Below are 8,969 nucleotides of genomic sequence, written 5' to 3' on the forward strand. Positions count from 1 at the left end.
TTGCCCTGGGAGCCAGAGTGGTAGCTCACCAGGCCAGGCAGGGGCAGTACAGACTGTCAGGCCCCAATCCTGATGTGTGAAGGCAATGCAGGGCCCCAGGGTCTGATCCTGGCCTGCAAGGGCCAACTGAGGCCCCATGGGGCCCGATCCTGGTACGTGGGGCTTGATCTGGCCTAGGGACTGGCCCGGCACCAGGCACCTGGCCAGCAGAGCCAAAGCTTGAGCACCACTGTTCTAGCAGATGGTGGGAAAGGTCATTTGTACAGCGCTATTTACTCAGATTTTCTAGCAACATAAATTGCTGGTGGTCATACTGGAGGTGGATCATACAAAATCTCTATTTATAATAATTTTCCATTAACATTTTCAAGCCCAGTGCTGGAAGCAGCCCATCTTACTGAAAAGGGGTATCATCTTTTTTTTTTGTGATGGCATAATGTGGTGAACCCCTGCCTCCCTCTCTCCTCTCAAAAGGTTTGCGTTTCACAGTTTATTCCTGGTTACAGGAATGGTTATTAAAATACAGACCAGATCCAGTCTTTTTCTGACTCATAGATTGCTAACCCCTGGTTTAGATGACTAAGCCACTCTCCCTTCTTTAGAAAGAGCCAGATATAATTACAGAATTGGGGGGGGGTAATGTGTGTTTAATCCTGCAGACTTTTAGGACATGTCTACATAAGGGAAAACGATGTGTGACAGGCAGCAGGGGGGCAGGCCAAGCAGGGGATAAACTGCTTGACCTCCCCACAACACCTACCCCCTATAAATTTGTTATAATTTTTTATGTATAACATCTAATTATTGGGGGGTTGTCTTAAATTCAGGGTCATCTTAGATTCAAGTAAAGACATTATCTGATTATTAGAGCAAAGGATCAAATATCAGGAGAACTAGCTTCCTTTCCCAGCTTTGCTATGGACTTCTGATCTTGGGCAAGACATTTCCTTGGAGAATAGTGCTGTCCCATCTTGGTAAAATGTTTATTATCGTTGGTGAAAAGCCTACAACAAATGCTATTTCCTTAATGGGAAGTGATGTGAGTATTTGCTTTTCTGTCTTTGGTCTCTCTTTATCTCATAAGGTTCGAGATGATTGATGCTGCAAGGGGCAAGTTACGTGTGAAGGTCAGCTACCTAATGGTTGTCCTGACAGTACTGGGATGCCTAGCAATGGTCATTCAAGGGAAGCAGGTGAGTATTCAGAGCTGACTGGCAAAGTGGAGCTTAACCTTCTCACCCAATCTTCAGATCCCTCTTGGGAATATAATGTAATAGGAAATACCAAGGAAGTGATAAAATAATGAGCCTGATACTTTCTCAGAACTTGCCCTCAGTATTTTGTGCAGTCCAGAGTAGAAATTTAGAAGTCATAGTGTTTAAAGGAGAAAAACATGAAAAACTGTGGCTTTCCCCTTGCAGGCTGGCAGAGTTCCAGCCTGCAAGGTGCTGGGGGAGTGGGATGCACACATGCACATGGCCAGGAATACAGCCCCATGCAGAGGTGGAGAGAAGCTCCTACAGGTAAGTTTGGGAGGGGAGCACATTGCAGCAGCCATGGTGAGGGAGGGAGGGAGGGAGTGGGGTAGGGTTGGTATCTGAGGCTGGGTGCACTGTCCAGCCTCCAGGGTAGGGGCGGGAATGTGCGACTGCAGTACCTGGAGTAGGGTGGGTGGAGTAGGGTGGGGAGGGGAGGCTCTGTGCTGCCACCACCGGGTGCCCCACAACAGCCATACCACCATAGCTATGTTCTCAGGTATAAGAGAACCTTTGCCTGACCCCCAAGAAACAGCTTAATAATGGGGAAATAGTGATAGCCTGTGTCCTTTTAATTCCATTAGGAAGTGCCACTTCCTCACATTTGGAAGGAGAGTTTTCCCAAGTGATTTTTATTAACAAAAAACCTGGTAGTACAGTTAAAAAAAAAACCAAGCATAATCCAGTGAAGTTCCTTTCACCCTCCATTCTCAGTCAACCCCAGTGAGATTGGAGGGTTCTTAGTAGGGCTGTGCAAAGCTTTGGAGGAGATTCAGCCCAATTCAGCGGCCGAATCTCTGAATCGAATCAGGGGACCAATTTAAAGGTCCAAATCAATTCAAAGCTCTACGAATCTTCGCTTCCCCAGTCCCCCCCATTGCTGTCCCCGCCTGCCCCAGCTCCATACTTCAAAAAAAAGTTTCTATCTTTAGGTTGGTCTTTTTTCTTAAAGGGCCAGAGCTGGCCCGTGCAGGGCACCTGGGGGCGGGGGGGGGAGGTACAATTCAGAGGCTCATACAGAGGCCCCCATGCAGTGGGGGGGGCAGCGGGGATTGCCTCCCACCCAGCAGCACCTGTTGAGCTGGGGCTTTTTTTTCCCCAAGTACTGGGAGCTGGGGTAGGCAGGGCAGCCATTGCCGGGCTGGGAGAAGGGCAGGGGATGGGCCTGGCTGATTCGGCCGAATCAAATCACTGTCCCCCGAATCGGCCAAATCCAAATCTGAAGCGAATACTAGCCGCTTTGCACAGGCCTAGTTCTTAGCGTCTGGTAGGATCAGATCCTACAATTTTCTCAGTTACAGCACAAGAAGTCAATAAATGTGGGAGCTTAAGGTCCAAACAGCAATATTAGTTGAGCTACATTCCATAAATGTAAAGTCCTGCCTTGACATAATTGTTAGCTGTTAGAGCTAAATTATGTTAGTTGTGCAAAAGCCATGTCTACGTGGCAAACCCACTGTCCCTTGGGGTCTGTGCCCTCAAGCATACTGCTCTGTTCTGGGAACGTTGTCTTGTAAATCAAAAGCCGTGGAACTGTTGCCAAAAGATGGGTTCACAGGTACTGCTGAGTAACAGTGCTAATAAACCCACCTCCAAGCTAATGGGCCTGCCTCTGGCAGCAGCTGTATTGCTTTCCGGTTTAGGCAACTGTCTACCCAGAGCAATGCAGCATGTGTAAGGGCACTACTGCTGGGGACAGTGAGTTTGACACAGAGACCTGGCCAAAGCCTGTGTTAATTGTTGTATGGCTTGACTTTGGCCATGTTAACATCATATCAAATCAACAATGAGCTTTTGATGAGAGGAAAAGATACAGCCCCAAAGCATCCTTTCTGAGCAGGCAAGCACAGTTTCTTGTAAATTCACAGTAGTGTCCCTGAAAAATACACCCACTATTTGCTGAACCTATCACATGCACATATTCTTGACTAAGTTAGCACTCAGACAGTTTGTGGTGTTAAATCTCATGATCCCCAACATTCAGAACATACTACTTGGGGCCTGGCCACAAGGTAGGAGGGTCAAAATTTAAGAGGTTGTATGTGGCCAGAATAGATTTCCTAAGTTGCTTCAGCATGTGCAGGTATGCTGAAGTGTACATTATGCTCCTGCACTGAACACTTTGTAGTATGTGCTCAGTCGGACATGTGCAACTTGTAAATTTGTAGAAAACTAGTCTCAAAATTTGTTATTAAGTCTTGCTTTCCTCAGTTCAGAATACAGGGAAACCTTGATTTCAGAATACAGGGAAACCTGTAATTCAAAACACAGGGGACCAGAAAATTCCAACTTGAAAATAAATGGGGTTGAAATAATATAGCCACAATAATTTGCTTATATGCAGACTACAGCAGTACAGACTTGGTTATGCAGGAAGCCACGCAGGCATGAAATAGAACATTAACAGAAAAACCCCATGCTATAATCATTGTTTTAGTTTTATTTATTTTTGTAAACTGCTCTACTTTTTAGCATAAGCACTCATTTTATGTATGTTTTAACATATTGCAGGCCATGTAAGATATTAGTTGAAAGCCAAATGTTTTGTGATTTAGAATGTGTTGGGGCTGGGCCCTAACAGAGTCAACAGCGTTTCAAGCCATGGTGACCCACAGGCCAGCACTAGTCAGTATGTGTGTTTACTACAGAGATCTCCCCACAAAAGGATCCATGTGCTAATTAGGCCTCCACTCACAACTGGAACCAGGTGTTGTTGTCAAGTCCTAGGACCCTCCAAAAATTTAATGTGCAGATGGAAAACGGGGCCACACCAGTCATATGTGACGCACCTAGTGAGGAGGCAAAAGAGCCTCTCATCTACATAGCCATTTGGTGAGGTTTGCACATTTAAGGATGATAAAAGAAATAGGAATCTTTGGAAATAAGAAAAAAGGTACCTGCTTAGCTGTGGGAGTGAAGAGGGAGTTGAAATGTAGTCAATGTAATGGTTCGCCATGACTTGAAAAAGTCAGTGCTGAGGGGAATGGAGCACAGTGGGCATTATGCTCAGATTCAGATGGACTGCACTAACCCAGTGGCTCTCAACCATTTTTGTACCGGGACCCAGTTGCCAAGTTCGATGGCTTGTCCCAAGCCACAGCCCCCTGGCATTGCTGGCACCCCTGACCCCCAAGTCACAGCCCTGCCCACCCAGGCCATGCTGGCACCCCTCACTTCTGATCTGCAGTCCCCTGCCCCTGCCCAGCTCTCCCGGAGAGGGGCCCCCAGCTGCCCCTGGCCCACTTGGGCCAGAGCGTGAGCAGTGAGTGCTGCCCCCATCCTGTCCCCCAAGCAGCGAGTGTGGGCCCCTTCATCTATGGGTACTGGACTCATGCTGCTGGCCCAGGCACGCAGCTCCCTGCTGCAAAGGACTGACCCTGGCTGTCAGGCACCTTCTCCTCCCTCTGCCCTGCTGCAGTGCTGTGCCTGGCCACCATCCCTAGCACCAGTGTGTGCACACGTGCACCCCCCGCCCCCCAAAGTCCTCCAGACAGTCCCCTGGACTTCCATCCCCCACTCCTCGTACACTTACCTGGGTCCAGCAGCTGGGGCTGCTCCCATGATCTGGCCTCTCTGTATGCTGGCCACATGCAGATGCACATCTGCTTGCTGCCTCCAATCATCCCAAGCAGCCACTTGCAGGTTGCAACACTGCCAGCCTGCAAGGGGAAACCTGCACTTTTGCCAGTTTTTCTAGGACTTCCTTGCAACCCTTTCAGATATTCTTGCAAACCCACTTTTGGGTCACAGCCCACCAATTGAGAAATGCTGCACTAATCTATTCTTGTGGTCTAATAAAAGATATCAGATTTACCCAAAGAACTTTGTCTGCCTATTCCCTTAGACCAACACGGCTACAACCTATACCCCAGAACATGTTTATAATTGGTAAAATATATTATTGTGTCCTCTTCTCTGAATACAAACAGGACTGAAAGGGATTTCCTTCTGACTTCTAAAAGCTAACTCCCTTTCTGGAGAGGCTGGACAGAGACAGCTCCAGTCCTGGTTTTACTGGTTTATGAATTAGTGAAAACATTGGAAAGTGAGATTATAGTGGAAGTAATTTTTAAGGGCTTCCTGACCACAGCAGTTTGTACTGGAATCTGTTGTAATTTTCATATCTATCTTTGGTTTGCTTCCAATAACTGCTGCCTTTGGGAAATAAGGAAGAATATAGCCATCTAAAAGAAACTGGGACATGTCTGCTGAAGCCATTGTTGTCTTGGCTTAATTTGGATTCAGGGAAATAACAAACTTCAAGAATCAGGCACCTGTTTCTTTGGGGCTTTCATTTTAATCCTCTCATCTCATATTAAAGTTGACAAATGTTGCAAAAGAGCAGCTGTGCATAGGCTCAAAAGAGCCATTTCTTAGTATGAATGCATTAATATTATTCACCTCAAAATCAAATGTCTTGTTGACTCCTAGTTCCAAGTTCATTGCTACAGCCTCTTATGTGACATGTCAACTCTTTCCTTGTCATTTTATTTTAGGCTCTCAAAAGACATGAAAGCCTTGTAAGCCATAACTTGGAGAAGAAAGCACACTGAGAGATGAGTATGCTTAGAGTCCATCTGCCAAATCCTAATTTAGAAGAAACCAGTGAAAGGAAAACACTGCTGACCATGTCATCTTTAGCCACAAGGGGAAGATCTTTGTATGTTCTCCTGGTCTGTTGTTCTAATCCTGTGTTATTTTGTTTTGTAGAGAACAAATAAATGGTTTTCTTAATACTACTACTAATCTATCCTGTTTTGAACTGTTTATTATAGGGATTACATAAGAAGTTCCATACTGTCTCAGACCAGTGATCCCTCTAGCCCTGTATCCAGTTTCTGACAGTGGCAGAAGTGGATGCTAGAGGGAGAACATTGAACTGGATAGATTTAGGGTCATCTGTCCCGTATCCATTTTCCTTCCTTGCATCCACCATCATTGGTTTAGAGATGCCAGATAAAACATCTTCAACCATTCTGTTCAACAGCTATATTAATAGATCTATTATCCATGAATTTATCTAGTCCCTTTTTGATCTTGGCTATGTTATCTGCCTCTATCAGCTCCTGTAGCAGTGAATTCCACAAGTTAACTGTGTTTCATAAAAAAATCTCTTACTAATTTTAAACCTGACTCCTACTAATTTTCATAGAGTGCCCCCTGGTTCTAGCATTCTGGGACTCGGGATGCAACAGCTCCCTGTTCTCTTGGTCCACACCCTTCATGATTTTATAGACCTCTATGTTATCCTCTGCCCCTCCTTTTCTTTCCAAACTGAAGAGTACTAACCTTTTTAGCCTCTCCTTGTATGGAAGCTGCTCCATGCCCCTGATCATTTTGGTTTCTCTGCTTTGCACCTTTTCTAATTCTGTTACATCCTTTTTGAGTTGCAGAGACCTCAACTCCATACAGTATTCAAGATGTGGGTGTACCATGGATTTATGTAATGGTATGAGGATGTTTTCGGTCTTGTTTTCTATTCCCTTCTTAAAAATGCCCAGCATTTTATTGGCTTTTGGTCAGGCTGGGAAGCTAGGAGCTGTGCTGCCACTTCTCTCAGCTCCACTCCTCCCCAGCTGGGGCTCCAGGTGGTGGGGAGCTGCTCCAGGGCCAGACAACTGGAAGCTGTGTCTACACTGCTGCTGCTTCTTTCCTTTCCTCTTCCTGCCTCTTAGTTGTGGCACAGAAGGAGTAGCTGTGTGGGCATGCACTGCAGCTACCTGGCTCCAGTGCAGCTCCCTCTACCACTTTCCCCGCTCCCCCCGAAGCTGTGCCTGTGCCCCTGCTGGGGAGCAACAAGTAGCAGCTGTGGCATGGGCAGAGCTTTGAGCTCCCTGGCCTGCACAGGCAAAGTTCCTCCGTGCTCTCCCCACCCGCCACTACGCCACAGAAGCCACCTGGCTTGCGTCGGACAGAAGCCAAGGTGTTCCAGCCCATGGATTTAAAAGGTTGCCAGCAGGTGGTTTATAAAAATATTGTAGTTGCTTTTCAAATAAAACGGCATTCTATGTGAATTCTATTATCTCATTACCTACATCTAGTCTTTGAGGTACTGGCCATGCTGATTTCACTATCAGTTTGAATGAACCCTCTGTGCCTAGGATGGGATTCTTTTAAAATGTTGCTGGTTATACTGTGTCTATACTCAGAAGGCCCTCTTGCTTGCCTTCTTATAGCATGGGGCTCTAAGCCAAAATACAGTAGTGTGTGTTCCTTACAGCTAGCTTGTAGCTTAAAGTTTTAAGATTCTAGGTTTAATACCTTTTCTTTGTATTTTTACTTACAATAGTGATAGTGCCTCTGGCTTAGTTGAGGGTCCTTTTTGATGAAGACCCTGCAGCATCAGGACAGTCCCTCTGTATCCTTCCACAGGAAAGTAACTTGGTCTACGTGCTGGAACCACTTGCTGAGCTGTAGGATCTGCTAGTCCTGCTGTTTGCTGCCTGTTGCACCTTTGCAGGGGGTAGACAGGTGGAGCAGTGCTCCAGAGCAAGTCCTTCTCCAAGACTCGGACTCAGAAAGCCAGAAAGGTGAATCAGAATCAGAAATGTAGGACTGGAAGGAACCTCTAAATGTCATGTAGTCTAACCCCCATGCCTGAATCAGGATCATCCCTGTCCAAAACATCCTATACAAACCCTTTTTCTAAGCTGCTACTGAAATGATAGTCATCCCTGTCACAACCACAAGGCACGGCACCCTAACCTGTTACAGATAAAGCAGGGGGACAATGGTGGCACATGCCCTGGTGCTGCTGCAAGGGTTAAAATATGCTCAAGGGACCCAAAGAAGAGGGCTGTGACCCCCTACTACAGAGGAAAGTAGAAACCCCCACTGTCCATACCAATCAGACCATGGAATAAACTTCCTTCCTAACCCCAGATGTGGTGATGGGTCCAACCACTAGGCCAGACTACCTACAACCCAGTCCTTACAAAGATGGTCTTAGTGTCAGAAATACACCTGTTGCCATCCTTCTGAAATTTGAAGATCTTGAAAAATTGTACATCCATACATGCTTAGTTGAGGCTTGTTAAAGCTTTGGGAGCTAAAACCTTGAAAGACTGAGCAGGCCTTTCTCCTTGCTCTTGCAGCTATGGGAGGGGTTAAGGCCAGGCATCAGAACTGGAAGCAGAGTGGCTGTCCTGAGGTCTCCAGTACTCTAACTTTGCAGTATGGAGGAGGAAGCTGCCTAAGCCAACTGCAAACAGAACAAGAACTGGACCTAGGGCAGGAAAGAGATTGGGACAAGGAATGAGGGGACCCGTGACTGAAGAGGAAAGGGGAGGACTGGGAGCTTGGGTGAGAAATATGGGGAATGGGACTAGGCAGGTGGGTTCACAGTGGTAAGTGAAATAAAAAGAGATGGTGTTGGGGCATGGAGCCTAGACACACCATAATACTAGAGTGCTCTGGTAGTGGCATTTGATTGGTAGGATTTGGGCTGATGTGTTGATGTGCTACTGGTGATCAATAGGGCTGGGTGAAGCTTTGGGTGATGATTCGATTCGGAGAAGATTCGGCCAATTCAGTGGCCGAATCTTCAAATCTGAATCCAATTGGGACCAATTAAAAGGTCCAAATCGATTCAAAGCTCTCTGAATCTTTGGAAGATTTGGAGAGCTTTGATGATTTGGACAGTCCCCGGTGGACTGAAAGGAGCTGCAGCTGGACTTGGAGCTAGTAAGTAGGGGCCAGGGGAGGGGGGGGGGG

The 8,969-nt window shown here is 46.5% G+C and overlaps 1 protein-coding gene and 1 long non-coding RNA gene across 2 annotated transcripts in view; one reads left to right on the forward strand and one right to left on the reverse strand.

Moving 5' to 3' along the window:
* KPNA1 (karyopherin subunit alpha 1) overlaps window positions 1-8,969 on the reverse strand; it is a 144,822-nt gene that overhangs the window by 11,836 nt on the left and 124,017 nt on the right. The gene's annotated exons all lie outside the window — the stretch shown is intronic.
* Window positions 1,054-6,002, forward strand: LOC102381192. Its single transcript, XR_325267.3, has 2 exons — window positions 1,054-1,193; window positions 5,753-6,002. It is a non-coding gene; the product is annotated as an uncharacterized LOC102381192 (long non-coding RNA).

This window comes from Alligator sinensis, unplaced genomic scaffold (assembly GCF_000455745.1).
Source record: "Alligator sinensis unplaced genomic scaffold, ASM45574v1 scaffold538_1, whole genome shotgun sequence".
Taxonomy (NCBI): Eukaryota; Metazoa; Chordata; order Crocodylia; family Alligatoridae; genus Alligator; species Alligator sinensis.